The sequence below is a fragment of the Hibiscus syriacus genome, unplaced genomic scaffold, assembly GCF_006381635.1.
Source record: "Hibiscus syriacus cultivar Baekdansim isolate YM2019G1 unplaced genomic scaffold, ASM638163v2 tig00110678_pilon, whole genome shotgun sequence".
Lineage (NCBI taxonomy): Eukaryota > Viridiplantae > Streptophyta > Magnoliopsida > Malvales > Malvaceae > Hibiscus > Hibiscus syriacus.
Window position 1 is genome coordinate 2,210,207 of NW_024062822.1, and position 18,183 is coordinate 2,228,389.

Below are 18,183 nucleotides of genomic sequence, written 5' to 3' on the forward strand. Positions count from 1 at the left end.
TTTATCTTTCTCTTGTAAATATTTTTGTTATTGTGAGCTTAATTCTTGTAAACACCTACCTTAGAGCGGTTTTCTTGTTTACAGTTCCTTTCATTGTAAAGGGGTTTTGGTTCTAGCTTAGCATACTAAAAGCTAGGGAAAGGTTATAGTTTAGCCCGTGAAAAACTAGGGAGTTTGTAAAGGTTACTCTTTGTCCTTGAAAAAGAAAGAACAAATTAGTGAATTTGTTGGAAAATCCTTGGTGAGGAGCTAAGGTAGTGGATGTAGACTTGGTTGAGAAGTCGAACCACTATAAATCGTTGTGCAACTTTCTATCTTTCAATCTCCTTACTCCCTAAACACAAAAATCGTATCGACCCTGTAACACCCCCAACCCGTACCCGACCCGGATACGAGTCTGAGGTGTCACATTGACTTCTCAAAACATTTACTTTTACTTTTACAAAATACCCAAGATTCAGTTTGATATTTCTAATAAAACCATTTACTTTCTATGATATAAAACATATGGTTTTACAAAACTGATCAGAGCGTATCTAATACAAATCTTTTAACTACATGCCAACTAGATTCTATATAACAAAATACATGTTATTCATTTATGTTCTGATCTGACCTTCAGTAAGGAGAAACTAACATGTCTTGCTCCTCTTAGCTTCTCTTCCTGCTTTCCTGAACCTACGTGTGAAACACTCACACGCTAAGTTATAGACTTAGTGAGACATATAAATACATATGTAAATTATCAAATGCATGTATATATCATGTAATACAACATCATACTTGTATACATACTTTTTCATGTAATAATTACATACACACATGCATGTCATCATTTATATTTTCTCATACTCTTATATGATTATCCTTTATATCTCTTATCTCTTGTTCATATGATCTCTTATTTTCATATTCTATAGCTTATAACATGTTCTTACATCATCATATGAGTCATTGATATTCATTTATATATATATATATATATATTAACATATATTCATGTACATCACATAACAAATACCATAAACTAAAACACACATTCTTTCATGTAACACATACACACATTCACATATATCCTCATATAAAACATGTAACACATTTCTCATTACAACTCACATTTTATTGTTATCCTTTTTGGTTAGCCCATGCACACTACTGAGAACTTAAGGTATGTGAGTACATAGAGGTTATGCACTATGCTGTCACCACAGCTCGTATAATTCCCACTAGGGGCGCATAGAATTTGTCCCGAAGGACCACGTAGATGTCTCAAAGGACCACATATAACACATATGTCCCGAAGGACCACTATGTCCCGAAAGACCGCGTAGACCCTCGACTCTTGGCATGCCAACTATACCTATAGCTCTCATAACACATGACATGGGCATTATCTTTTACCTCATTACACATTCACATATTTATATCACATAGTTCTTTCACATAGCTCTCTATCACATTTCATATGATCACATAGTCACGTAGTTTACTTTCACGTAGCATTTTTTTCATGAAATTCACATTATTCATCCTTTTCACACATGGTCACATCACATAGTTCTTTATCCCATTTCATATAGTTCATATATACCTTTTTCTCATATGCATATAACTATTATTTCTTATCTTTTAACTTATATTACATATGTATGAAATCTTATGACTTATTATCAATATCTCATAGATCACTATCATACAACATATATCTCATAACATGTAATGCAACAAGGCATATTCACCTAGATCACAAACATAGAGATGCAATTACATCTAAACATATGCATAGACTCGAATTTCTCTGATCATCATATCACTACATGCTTACATCTGGTACTAATATTACCTAATATCAGAATTAGACTTCTCGCAAGTCATAATTCCTTAACATAACTACACTTCATATCATGTACTCACCTGATCACCAATAACACTACCAAACTCTTTCTCTTTCTTGCGTATCTTACTCTTCGATCGATGTCTACACAATCATGTATTAATACTTATCAGTATCCAATTGATATACTATAATCTATCAATTCTTATACTAAAAGAAAGATTTATTCCATTTCCCATTGAAGTGCATTGGTATATTCCATAGTGTATCGATGCATCCTTTAACATGTGCATCGATGCACCACCCTATGCATCGATACACAATTTATATTCGATGTTTCCATTTTAAGGGGTGTATCGATGCACTCCCTATGCATCGATACACTCATTGCATTCGTTGTTCATTTATTTGAGAGTGCATCGGTACACAATGAATGTGCATCGATGCACACAACCAAAAAATTCTAGTTAGAGCACGAAATTCACTTTCTTTTTAGCTCAACTCTTCATATTTCATCCCCTTTTATATTCTTAACTCACATACACATATTCAAACTCATTTTTATTCATTAATCTCCTCTTTAACATCAAAATCATATTCTCCATATGTAATTAAAGAATTAACTAAATTTTTAACATGTTCCAAATTCAATTCTATTATTTCTAACTTCTTAATTAGACCATTGACAAGTCAAATTTGGTCTGGAAATCCCATAAATGTCTTTCTACCAAGATTTTATTTATTCACTTCCTTCCTTTAATCCTTTCTATACCTTTCCTCTTATTGTTTTATGACAAATTAAGCTTCCTTTAAGCTTAAGAGTCACTTGATAATCAAAACCAAACTTAAAATTCAACAAGAAATCAATTAACCAGAAACTCACCTTTGCTCTTGGCTTCCACGTGAAGAAGAAAGACAAATAAAAAGAGAAGAAGAGAACTCTGAAGAAATCTCTCCCTTTCCACGTGGTTCCCTTATCTTATAAAGGAAAATAAAAATCTTATTTGTCAATTGACCATTTTACCCTTTAATTCATTCAATAATTACTGAACAACCTTCAATTATATTTCCAATAAGTCATTAAACTATTTAACTATTATACTTTTATCACCAAATTTAAAAAATTCTCATTTTAGTCACTGACCCGGATTTCGGGATGTTACAAATCTCCCCTCCTTTAAAGAAAATTTGTCTTCGAATTTTCACTGAATAAATCTTCTAATGTTCTCATGTTACCTCTTTTACTTAACATTTCCTTTATTTATTTTTTAACTACCCTTTTTCCTTTATACATTCATTTACTATCACTTATCAATTAAACAACTAGTAACTTCAATCCATTTCTATCTTTTCTCTCATTCTATTCTGCATTTTCATTTGACCATTTCTAAAATTTCATATAATGTCACTAATCACATAGACAGTAACATCAATTTTCTTCACTTAACCTCATAAATCCATCTCTAATTACCTTATAACAATAACCAAACTCATTTTCCATCATCATTTGACCAAGAAAACAACTTTAAATCTTCTTTAAATATGATTAAACATACACTTGAAAGAATCTTTTAACATAACCTTGCAAACTTTTTGTACTTCTATATCGAACTTATCATCTACACTTCCATATAACCTTCATCATAACTGATCCCTTAAACTCAATCCTTTTCATTTCTTTATTTCATTATTCCTTTATTCATTCCAAATTGAAATCTCCTTATACATAAATCATATATTTCCTTTCATATACTCTTATCCTATCACCTATACTTATATACTATCATTTCGTTTCAAACTCATAATCTCTGGCTTTATACATCTTATACACTTGTCACTAATACACTTATTCTTGAACTCTTCAACCAATTCTCACTACATCATTTGATCTTTTAACGCTCTTATGGTGACACTTGTTCACCATATTCTATCTTATCCACAAAATAACAAAACTACTCCATATCACTTTTCTACTTCAAAACAGTGAAAAAATTTCTATCCTTATTCAGATGTGATTTCAACTTTCTGAAATCAACATATAATCTTATAAGACACTTTCTGAAGTTTTCACTCTTCATCCTGCCTAGCCAGGGCAGGTGAATTGCTATCACCATCAGATTTGTCAGCTATCGATTTAATTCAATAATTTCTATAATCCATTTATACTATATCATACAAATCTTATTCTATTAGCAAGATAACATACTCCTTACACTATCAGATCAGAAATTTTCACTCTATGTTGGCATGTACACATTTTTGAAACTATTTTACCTTCGATTTAAGCCTAGAATCGGCTAAACCTTAGCTCTGATACCATTAAATATAACACCCCCAACCTGTACCCGACCAGATACGAGTCTGAGGTGTCACATTGACTTCTCAAAACATTTACTTTTACAAAATACCCAAGATTCAGTTTGATATTTCTAATAAAACCATTTACTTTCTATGATATAAAACATTTGGTTTTACAAAACTGATCAGAGTGTATCTAATACAAATATTTTAACTACATGCCAACTAGATTCTATTTAACAAAATACATGTTATCCATTTATGTTCTGATATGACCTTCAGTAAGGAAAAACTAACATGTCTTGCTCCTCTTAGTTTCTCTTCATGCTTTCCTGAACTTACGTGTGAAACACTCACACGCTAAGTCATAGACTTAGTGAGACATATAAATACATATGTAAATTATCAAATGTATGTACATATCATGTAATACAATGTCATACTCGTATACATACTTTTTTATGTAACAATTACATACACACATGCATGTCATCATTTATATTTTCTCATACTCTTATATGATTATGCTTTCTATCTCTTATCTCTTATTCATATGATCTCTTATTTTCATATTTTATATCTTATAACATGTTCTTACAGCATCATATGAGTCATTGATATTCATTCATATATATATATATATATATTAACAATATTCATGTACAACATAAATGCCATAACCCATAACATACATTCTTTCCTGTAACACATACACATTCACATATATCCTCATATAAAAACATGTAACACATTTCTCATTACAACTCACATTTTATTGACCACGTAGATGTCCCGAACTATGGACCACATATAACACATATATCCCGAAAGATACCACATAGACATCGACCTTGGATCCAACCTATACCTATAGCTCTCATAACACATGACATGGGCATTATCTTTTACCTCATTAAACATTCACATATTCATACCACATAGTTATTTCACATAGCTCTCTATCACATTTCATTTGATCACATAGTCACGTAGCATTTTTCCATGAAATTCACATTATTCATCATTTTCACACATGGTCACATCATATAGTTCTTTATCCCATTTCATATAGCTCATATATACCTTTTTCTCATATGCATATAACATATTATTTCTTATCTTTTAACTTATATTACATATGTATGAAATCTTATGACTTATTATCAATATCTCAAAGATCACTATCATACAACACATATCTCATAACATGTAATGCAACAAGGCATATTCACCTAGATCACAAACATAGAGATGCAATTACATCTAAATATATGCATAGACTCGAATTTCTCTGATCATCATATCACTACATGCTTACATCTAGGTACTCATATTACCTAATATCAGAATTAGACTTCTCGCAAGTCATACTTCCTTAACATAACTACACTTCATATCATGTACTCACCTAATCACCAATAATACTACCAAGCTCTTTCTCTTTCTTGCGTATCTTACTCTGACGACCTATCTGAACTTTGCTTTCGATCGATGTCTACAAATCATGTATTAATACTTATCAGTATCCAATTCATATACTATAATCTATCAATTCTTAGACTGAAAGAAAGATTTATTCCATTTCCCATTGAAGATCGGTACATTCCACAGTGTATCGATGCATCCCTTAACATGTGCATCGATGTACTACCTCATGCATCGATACACAATTTACATTCGATGTTTCTATTTTAAGGGGTGTATCGATGCACTCCCTATGCATCGATGCACTCATTGAGTTCGATGTTCATTTATTTGAGAGTGCATCGGTACACAATGAATGTGCATCGGTACACAATGAATGTGCATCGATGCACACAACCCAAAAATTCCAGTTAGAGAACGAAATTCACTTTCTTTTTAGCTCAACTCTTCATATTTTATCCCCTTTTATATTATTAACTCACATACACATATTCAAACTCATTTCTATTCATTAATCCCCTTTTTAACATCAAAATCCTATTTTTCATATGTAATTCAAGAATTACACTCATTTTTATTCATTAATCTCCTCTTTAACATCAAAATCATATTCTCCATATGTAATTCAAGAATTAACTAAATTTTTAACATGTTCCAAATTCAATTCTATTGTTTCTAACTTCTTAATTAGACCCTTGACAAGTCAAATTTGGTCTAGAAATCCCATAAATTTTTTTCTACCAAGATTTCATTTATTCATTTCCTTCCTTTAATCCTTTCTATACATTTCCTCTTATTGTTTAATGAAAAATTAAGCTTCCCTTAAGCTTAAGAGTCACTTGATAATCAAAACCAAACTTAAAATTCAACAAGAAATCAATTAACCAGAAACTCACCTTTGCTCTTGGCTTCCACGTAAAGAAGAAAGAAAAATAAAAAGAGAAGAAGAGAACTCTGGAGAAATCTCTCCCTTTCCACGTGGTTCCCTTAGCTTATAAAGGAAAATAAAAATCTTTCTTGTCAATTAACCATTTTACCCTTTAATTAATTCAATAATTACTAAAATACCTTCAACTATATTTCCAATAAGTCATTGAACTATTTAACTATTCTAGTTTTATCACAAAATTTTAAAAATTCTCATTTTAGTCACTGACCCAGATTTCGGGATGTTACAGACCCCTCTTTGCAAACTGTTTTAGTTATCGATTCGAGCTTTCATAAATCCCAACAATTGGTATCAGATCTTGAATCTTTAGAAGGCTTAACATCCTTGAGAGGATCCTCGAAGAAGCTTTACTGATTCCCGACGCAATCGACAAAAAGATGGCTTCAACCTCCGGTGCTTACTACATTGAAGATTCACCTATTATGGATTCAAAACCGGTCAACAAGTCATCATTCTTCAATGGAACAAATTATGCTCATTGGAAGAATAAAATGATGTACTTTATTCGAGCCTACGATCTAGGAGCTTGGAAATCAATCATGAATGGTTACTTCAATCCACCCGATGAATACGACGATTGGAGTAATGAAGAGAAGAAAAAGTTCCAACTCAATTCTAAGGCTATACATATTCTCTTTTGTGCTTTAGGCCCAGATGAATATGGAAGAGTATTCTCTTGTTCTACTGCCAAGGAGATTTGGGATAAGCTCCAAGTCACTCATGGAGGAACCGACGAAGTGAGAGAATCAAAGATAAGTCTTCTCAACCGTAGCTACAAGAACTTCAAGATAAAACCCGATGAAGACATCAAAGCTATGACGGATAGATTTTCCGTGATTGTCAATGGTCTCAAGGGATTTGGGAAGTAATCCCTAATGAGAAGCTAGCAAGGAAAATGGTTTACTCTCTTCCAAGTTGGTGGCAATCGAAGAAGATGACTATTATTGAAGCTAGAGACCGAAAGTCTCTCACTCTCGATGAATTGATTGGTTCTTTTCTCACTCATGAGATGATGTTGAATGAAGAGGAAAATATGAAAAGAAGAAAAATAAGAAGAAGAATGAGGTAGGCATTACCTTCAAATCCACCAATGAAAGCTATTAAGATTCAAGTGATGAGGTGGATGAAGACAATGATGAACAACAAGATGGGATGGTCAAGCTCTTAAAAGAGTTAAAGAGATTCATGACTTCCAAGGTAGTAAAGCATGAATCAACCAAGAAGAAGAGTCCCCCGATGTACTTCAATTGTCAAAGAATGGGGCATGTCAAGTATAATTGTCCCCTTCTAAGAAAGAAGGGATCTTCCAAGAAAAAGGTATATATAGCAGCTTGGAGTGATAGAGATGACTCCAATGATGATGAAGTAGTCAACCTATGCCTAATGGCCACTCATAAAGAATTCGAGGTATCTTCTAACTCAAATGAATTTAATTCATTTACTTTTGATGAGTTACAAGATGTTTATAATAGGTTGTATTTGGGATTTGGGACCCTGAATTCCAAATATACGAAATTAATTTCAAAATTCAAAATTAAAGATGAATTGATTTTGAAAGTAAAAATTGATTTTGAAAATCAAAATGAAATTTTGAAAAATAATTTAGAGCTTTCAAAAATCAAAATAAATGATTTAGAAAAAGTAAATTTTGATTTAAAAGTTAAGCTTGAAAGCTTAACAAAAGAAAAAGAATTAATTTCTAAAAACAACCTATTATGTTTAGAAATGACAAAATGCTCACATTGTCATTTTCATGGTCACAAGGAACATACTTGTCCTTTGAAGAAAGGAAAACGTTTTAAAATTAGAAAAGTATGGGTTCCGAAAGGAACAAGGGGCATTGAAACTAACGTTCAACGATCCAAAGTAATTTGGTTACCAAAATACACTTAAATGTCTCTTGTAGGTGTGTGGGAGAAATGGTGATGAACGTGATGATATTCAAGATGCTCTAGTCATACATGAAAAAGGAATGGGTAACCTCTAAGCTTAATGCATTTAATTTTGGTTATTTGGTTGCTCATTTGATTTTAAGCATGCATGAGTTTTTGGTTTTAAATGATTATGCATTGTTGTTTTAATCTCATGTATGTTGAAAAGATGTTTATGATGAACATTTTAAAGTTTTAATGATTTTTCAAAATTTTTAGTTCATCATAATAAAATTTTAGTCAAAATTAGTTTTAAATGCAAATGATATCTCGCTAACAATTGATATCAACTTTTCAAATACTTTGATTTTATAAATTTTAAATTTTTGACATAAATTTAAATGTTTATGCATGTGGTTTAAATGAAAATGATATCTCTCTAACAATTGATATCAATTTTTTTTTCAAATGCATAACATTTTTATAAAACTTTATGCATATGTGCTTAATTCCAACAATTGATATCACACTACTAGAAAACCCCCCTTTAATGACGCTCATTGCGCGTCATCTATGGGTGCAGATGACACACAAATGCGCGTCATTGAAGCCACCGACATAAATATCAGATGACACAAAATTGTGTGTCATAAATCTATGACGCACATTTATGACACGCATTTATGACACACATTTATGTCGCGTATTGAGTGTCATTGAAGCCCCCGTCATAAATGAAGATGACACATATTTGTGTGTCATAAATTTATGACACGCATGTATGACTTACATTGCGTGTCATTGAAGAACGCATCATTAAAAAGGATGACACACATTCGTGTGTCATGATTGTATTTCGTAAATTATATATATATTTATTTATATATTGTAGATTGACAAATAATCAAACTAAATCACATTTAATGCCTCATAATACTAAATATATATATCATATTATATATAAGCAATCCATTTGCATACAATATATTCATATTAAGTTATAAAAAATATTGTAATCATATGTCGATACAAAATATCACGGCATAATAAAGTTTGCCACATAATATACACATTCTTTGTGAATATCATCAATGTCATCATCCGTGTATTCTTCCTTCCCATAGCTAACCTAAGTAAAAAAATATGAAATAAGTATATAATTTATACTTATTTAAAGTGAAGTATATAACTATCAAAGAGTACTAAAATGGCCAATTTTACATATGCATTCTTTGAAGCATATGTAAAAATAAATTTTACACATTTAATTAGTAAAACGTCCCATATAAATTATATACATTATCACTTCACAAATTCACAGTTTTCAGTCTTGCTAACAAGTACTTGCATTAATTTGTTTAGAATAGCATCCTACTTCAAGTCCATATGATAGTTGCATGACTAATGTGTATGTATGATATGATAGATGTGTATCAGAAAAGTTTTCTTACATTCTTATTGACCAGCACTTCAAGTCCGTTGGTTTCGCCTGATTAGTAGCTCCCTTCGGCTTAAGAAACATGGACATAGATCGCAGCCTCTTTGTTATCTCGATAAATGATGGCCTGGATTCAGGATCATGAGACCATCACTGTTCCATTAGCTTCCTCCAATTAGGATGACAACATTTTGGAATAAGAGGTCGAAGTGTGTTCTTCATGATCCCTCATGCAGTTATAATTCAATAATCAAACAGAAGGCTTTTGTTTAGCTTTCAGATAGAGTGAAAAACTGGAAAGGAAATATGGTTAAGTATATACAGTTTTTTATATGGCTTCAATTTATACACGAGTTGTTTGGGATGTTGTTTTATACTATTACAGAGCAAGAGCAAATGTAGTCTTATACCCTAAATCTCACATAAACCTTTTTTGATCTTCATCTTCAACGAAACAACATTTAATTGATCATCAATGACTTTTCCATGCATGTATATTTTCCATTTATAATCACTAATCAAGGCTATTAGCATATTGGTAAATCAAAATCTTACGAATGATGACACTGCAATGCATATCAACATATGGCTCATCTCCGGTCAATATTTCCCACATTGAAATTCCATATGAGAATACATCAACCTGTCAAATTAAATATTCATAAATTTGGCTTTAACATGTACTCATTTTCCCTTCCCAGTGGCAAGACATATATACTTGAATATGGCTTTACTGACCTTTTCAGAAACCTTGGTGTTGCTATCATTTAGCAGTTCTGGTGCCATCCATGGCAGGGTTCCTCGCACACCTCCAAAAACTAGAGTATTGCGCTTGATTCTTGATAATCCAAAATCTATGATTTGTAGAAACAACACGCAGTAGGCATACTTCAAGTTAAGAACTAACGAAAACCTTTCAAAAACATAAGCCATCCTAATTCCTAACATGATAACTTGATAAGTTACAACATATAGACTAATTTTGAAGGGAACATGAAGGTTTAAGGTTATTCTATAATTATATTTTCTATACATATAATCACCAATCATCTTGGCCAAAAATAATTTTAGGGTTAACCAGAACTAAGAATTTTTCTTTCTGGTCATTTATGGTTTATAATATCACGCGAGGCACCTTGAAATCATAATGCCCACAAGAACAATGTTTGTCTTTAACAGATTGAGTACCTTGCATATGGGTCATTGTGGGTCCCTTAGATTGACAAGCAAATTGTCACATTTCATATCAAAATGAACAATGTTTTTGTAATGCAAGTATTTCATGCAAAAAGTAGCACCCATGGCAATTATAAGCCTTTTGTGAATATCAAGTGATATGTATAAGAATTCCAAAACTGCCAATAAGTGCATTATTAATGAGTGAATGACGATAAAATTGAGAGAGAGAATCAAGATTATATTTCCTTCTTGATTATGACATTCCTAAGTGATCCATTTACCATATATTCAGTTACAGTTACCAATGTTCCTCCACTTCCATCTGGTACTACTCCATAAAATATTACCACATTTGGATGATGCAAATTTGAGAGGATATGTACTTCTTTCCAAAAGTCTTGAATCTGGTACAGCCAAACATTTATCAGTTTTGGGTATGCAAATAACTCAAACTGATATGAACATTACTACAAAATTGGTTGAAAGATCTATCAACTACAAAATGCCCAGAGGGCTTGAATCTCTATATATTTTCAGTTGTTTCTTTCAAATTTAAGTCAGTTGCCCTAATATTGCTCAATCAACCGAAAATCCCACTCGGAGGATAGAAAAAGAAGCAATCTTCTACTTTCCTCCCAAGACTATTTAAAATTTGAAGCAATGATGAAAAATTACAGGCTAACCTTTCTTGATAAAACATGTGATTAGTAGAACAATTTAAATATCATAACTAATCTTTTTTGTAATAAATATCATAGCTGCTAAAAACAACTTTAACTCAAGAACTGACAAGCTTATATGAAAAAAAAATAGATTATAAATCTCTAATTGCAATAAGAACGGAACACTTCAATAGAATTCAAGAAAAGAAGGCTGCAAATAGACCAATAGGAAGAAGAGCAAGGTTACACCCCATGAATTTGACTTCCATGACATAACAAAAATACTAATATTTTGCATCCCCTTTATTTTTGATTTTTTACTGAAACCCAAAATGCAAGTGCACTACCCAAGCTATGTAACCAGGAAACTATATTCCAGTTTTTCCTTTTTAGAATTTTCGACAGCCAAAATTTGTATAACAGAATAACTAGCACAAATGAAAACACAACAAACTTGCTTCAATATGAATTAATATAGTGTTTAATGCAAATATATATCCTCAAATCTGAACCCTAAATCATTATGAAGCTTCTTATGAGTTCAATAACAGCTCTCCTACTTTTAAGATCACAAACTGGAAAGACAAGGGGAGAAAACAAAGAAAAATATCTCTGGAGACCAACCTGTCGGTATTTTTCTGATAATCTCCCAGAAAAGCAACTCTTTTTCATTCTCTTTATAGCAACATCTGTTCCTCGCCATTTTCCATGATAAACAATACCATATGTAATAGATCCTATCTCCCTCAGATCTTCGAGATCAACATCTTTTATAACCTGTACACCAAAGTTTAAATTTCATTCAGAAGCTAATTTTACTACCGATGATTAAAGCCAAACAGGGGAGGGACTACCAAGGGGCAGATAATTTGTTCAAAAGGTTTTGGTTACAAGAGAAAACATGACCAGACTTCAATGGGGAAAAAAAGAGAGAAGAAAGCTATCATGGCAAGGAAAGAAGATGGAAAAAAAGACAAACTCGGTAAAGAAGATCAAATTACAAACTTATGCATAATTTATTTGCATGTTATCCATGTTGAACCCTTTTTCAATCTTTTTCTTCTCACCATCTAGGAGGGAAAAGAGAAAAAGGGGGGAAGAATATGTGTGCGTGAACTGATTATTGAGGAGGCCAAGACTAGAAGCGAGAAATGATGAAAATAATGGGGGGAAATTAAAAGGCGACTGTTACAGATGACACACAATTAAAAGTGTACTCCGTGTTTTTGATAAATTTTTTGGATTATGACTATTAAATATGACACATATTATTGTAAGTCATAAATCGTTTAGATTTTAAAAAACATGACATTTTTTATGACACACATTTTTTGCAAGTCATAAATTAGCGTGTGTCATAGTTCGTGTGTCATTAAAGGTATATTTTCTTGTAGTGTCAACTATTGGTATTGCATAAAGTATTTTAGACTTGGATACATTGAATTTCATGTACTACTAATATGTTTGTTATTCTTTGTTGAAATTCAAATTTGTTTAAGTGTCAAGTTTTTAAAGCTAAATTTTGTTTGGAATACATTTATTGAGGGGGTCCTTTTGATTTTTTTCAAATGATTTTTAAATGTCAAATTTACTACTTACTCTCCAAAGTTATTTTGAATTTCAAAGATTGAATTATTTTTTATATAACAAAAAGGGAGAGAAGTTTGGTTTGAAAAATTCAATTTTTTTAATGAAAAATGGGAGCTTAACATTTTCATATATTTTCCAACAATAGATATCTTTTTCATTAATCATTTTATTAAGGGGAAGTTTTGCCTAAAACAATTTTTCAAATTTTTTTATATCAAAAAGGGGGAGATTGTTGAATTATGTTTCGATATAACAAATTTAAGGCAAAATGTTTTTGGACTTGAATTGAATTTATTCAAAGTTTTAAAAAGGTTTCAAAAATAATTCAAAGTCCATCAAATTCGGATTTGAGCAAAAATGTTACAGTGTACGAATACACTCTGCAGTGTATCCATACATTGGTATACCGATACACCTAGTAGTGTATCCATACCCCTATGATTGCTTAAACACCGAATGTAATTAGTGTACCGATACACTATACAGTGTACCTATACACTCTGCAGTGTATCCATATACCCTGACAGCAACGACTAGTTTAATTTGAATTTAATAAAGGTGTACCGATATCCTATGAAGGGGTACCAACACCCCATGTTATGGGCAGCCTATTTTTGCAGAAAAATCATCCCCAACGGCTAGATACGACTCCAAACACATTCCAATCTATAAATACAAGCTGAGGACACTTGAAGAAGTAAGAGAACAACTATCCAAGCAATCAAACACAAGAGAAGAGTTTTTCATTCTTATTTCATCTTTCTCTTATAAATATTTTTGTTTTTGTGAGCTTAATTCTTGTAAACACCTACCTTAGAGAGGTTTTCTTGTTTACAATTCCTTTTATTGTAAAGGGGTTTTGGTTCTAGCTTAGCCTACTAAAAGCTAGGGAAAGGTTCTAGTTTAGCCCGTGAAAAACTAGGGAGTTTGTAAAGGTTACTCTTTGTCCTTGAAAAAGAAAGAACAAATTAGTGAATTTGTTGGAAAATCCTTGGTGAGGAGCTAAGGTAGTGGATGTAAAAACTTTATTTTTTTTATGTAAAAACTTAATTTGAGTAGATTTATACTTTATAAGTTTCCTTTGTAATCAAATATATATCCTTATAAATAGATACTAAGGATTATGGTTAGAAATTAGGTTATCTATCCTTATAAATAGATACTAAGGATTGTGGTTAAAAATTAGGTTATCAATGATGATTCTTCTTGTATTATTATTCTATTGATATTAGTGAATTTTCTCCTATTCTGCCCCCGATTTTTCTCGAAGTGGTTTTTCACGTAAAAAATTAGTGTTTATTTTTTGGACGATCATTATGCATGTCGTTATCTTCTTACAAATCGGTATCAGAGCAACTAGATTGTTTGACTCGATCACGATAATGACACCTTTGAAGTATGAAATTCCACTGTTGGATCGCAACACCAAATTCACGTTGTGGAAGGTAGGGGTACATAAATTTGTAAGTACTCTCTTATTTTAATGAAAGGGCAAAGAAAAACTGTCAAGTTTTCCATTCTGCATGGTTCAACAATTATAGAATATGAACTATTATATTTTCATTAATGGTAAAAGAGAATTCTACGTTGAACAAAACAATCGTGGGTATAACGATTTTGGGAGTAGAAAATTATTTTATTCAGTGAGCATAACGGATTTGAAAGGAAAAAAGAGTTCAGTTTTGTGGGAATAACATATTCAAGAAGAACAAAATTTAGTTTTGTCAGCATAACGAAAAAGATAAAATTGCCATTGATGATTAGGATGGTGTTGTGCATGATGTTGCTTGCAGTGAACAAGTTGTGGGCAAAGTTAGCACTTCTGATTTCCTTACCAAAGTGAAAACTAAATCCAAGTTTGGGCAAGCTTTGCATTTAGTTGGCAATCATTGTTGAAGAATACCCCTCTAAGGGGTTTTATGGAAGAAATGAATAATATGTTTTCAAGGTGGAGAACTTGGTCGTTTAAGTGAATAATTGTTCTTGTTGAGTTTGTGTGTCTCATCAAATTTGGATGTTTTATATCGAAACGTTTGTACTTTCAAAATTCGTGATTAGATAGAAATTTGTTAGAGTTTGACTCGAACTTAAAGTGATAGAAATTAATTAATATATAAATTTGAGAAAATAAGAAACCTAGTTCGATTAGAAGTATAGACTTTATTTTTTTCTTTATGTAGAAAATCTACTTTAAAGTAGATTTCTATTTTATAAGTTTTCCTTGTAATTAAATATTCATCCCTATAAAAAGTTACCAAATATTCGAGTTAGAGATTATATTGTCTATGAGGACTCCTTTTATATTTTTTTCTCTTAACTTTAATGAATTTTCTTCTCTTCTACTTGTAACTTTTCTTAAAAGAGTTTTCACATAAAATCTTGGTATCTATTTTATTAGATTGTCATTATACATATTGTTATCTTCTCACTCAAACCATAAAAATAAACCACTTAGGGGAAGTTTGGTTCACGAAAAATATCATTACCAAAATAATATTTTTCCGGAATTGTATTCCCATGTTTGGTTTACGGAAAAGATCATTATCAGAGAATAACTTATTACTAATAGTAGCATCTTTGGGTTAAAATGGTGGGAATGTCATTACCTCTAAATTCTTAGGTAATGAACAATTCCTACCAATTTGGACACAAAATAGCCTTGGAATAATATTTTTTCATATGGATTCTTCTCAATTTTTATTCTTCGTGCTTTACTCTATATTATAAACTTAATAATAATAATATACAAAGAGTTTAATTTAATAAAATATTAATAAATTTGAGTAGTTAAAATTATTTTATATTTTTAATATTTAATAAATTAATTATTTTATAATTTTATGAGATTAAAATCTTATTATCGTAAAAATGTAAATATTTAAAATAATATTTAATTTTGAGTTATTAAAAAATATATCTTATACATTAAAAAAATAATATATTTGTCTACTCGAGATCACAAGATTATTTTTCATGTTCTATTATATTCTATATAAATAAATATGATACTTATGAAAATTATTTAAAATTATAAGTTTGGTAATTAAATGTAATTTTTCTTTAAATTTAGATAGTGTAATAATTAAAATATTTTTATAAGTTTTCATTCAAATATTTATAATTTAATATTAAAATTTTATATGTTAAAAAAAACATATCACAAGAATAATTTGGTAAAATATGCATCCAAGTAATTTTATATTTCTTTAACCAAACAATGTAATCTTACATTCCTACTAAACAAACCAAACAAAATAATACAATATTCCCTGAATAATGCTATTTTCTGATAATCTTATTCCCAAAGATAAATTTATATTCCGTTAACTAAACGTACACTTACGGTCGACCCAATCTATTTATTCCTATCGACATATCTCATCTATATTAATACCATATATTCTCATTTGTTTCTAGTACTACAACAACAATGTATGGTATGAATCACTCAATAGTGTCCACGTTTATCTTACGTGTGTGAAAGAGGGACACCGAAAGACACGTGTCTCGTGTGGGTTAGTTTGTCGGTCCATGAGGCATTTTCCGTTTTATATCAAAGAGTCGGATTATATATTTTATATTATTTTTCATCAAATAATGTTCGATAGCAACTAATTAAGCTGTTTTTTAATGCAAACAATATCCGATTCTAATCAAGCACCAAAGCATATTTTAAAAAAACCTACGTGTTGTCTTGTATTAAATGACGACATCTCTCATTAATAAAGTTGATTCAAGTGGTAAACAATTAAATTTTATTTAAGTAAAATCTCACGTTCGAGTTATTATATATATAAAAAAAATTATTAGGAGACTCACCCATTAAAATCAAATGTATGATATGAGTCAATCTAAAATGATTAAAGTAAAATCCTAAAATCAGAAGGAAAAAAAATGACGACCTCTCTCAATTATGGATGGATAATTTTAATCGCATGTGTCACACTCCGCGAGAATCTTCAAAGGCGTGACACATGCCTGCAGCAATCAACCTTACATCACTCGTTTTTCCATTTTACAATTAAAGAAAGAAGAGATTGTGAAGGTCAATTTATTTATATTTAGTCCGGTTTATAATTGTTTCAACTTGGGTTGCCATCCGACTCGATATACTCGATTTAATTGGCTGGATTTGTAAATGAGATTTGTCTACTTCAATTCAATTATTACTTTATAAATAAAAATATTATTCCCTTAAGTTTTTTTTTAAAAAAGAATGGGCTAAATTTTTGCTCAAGTATTATCTGTAACAAAAATAAATAAATACGTGTCAAATTATGATTTAGACCGTCTATTACGTTAAACTTAAGCCTTTAGTCTCTAAATTTTCATCAACTAAACTATATTATGTCAAATTTTAGTGAAATAGAAAGAATAAACTAAATTTAACCTAAATATTAATAAATTTTTTTAATATACAAGTATTTTTAACATGATAAGTAGATCAGACAGAATTTTAAAGTGAAGAAAATTTTAATATGCTTGGTATGAAATAATGAGCTGCGTAGCTTTTTGATGAATTGTATAAAGCAGACTTTAACTGTAAACCGACTTGGTAGTGGGTTTAACTAATAATCATAGAGGCAGATATTGAATAGGGTTAGGCAGGAGATTAGCTCATCATTATTGTTTTGATTAACTCGCCACACCATGACTCATCCGTGACTAAAAAGTGGGTTAATCAATAGTTTTAGAGCTTTCAAATCCGGGAAAAGGATCCGACCTAGGAGACTAATAATGATAATAATTAAATATTTGTACATTAATAGTGTATAATTTTAAATAAATAAAGACTCATCATAAAAAAATTAATTTTTAGAATTTATAATAATATGTCATCATTTAATTTATAAATAATATCATTAGTGTATATAATAATAATAATAATAATGGTTAATGTACCTTTTGATCTTGATTTAGCCCTTAACTTATTAATA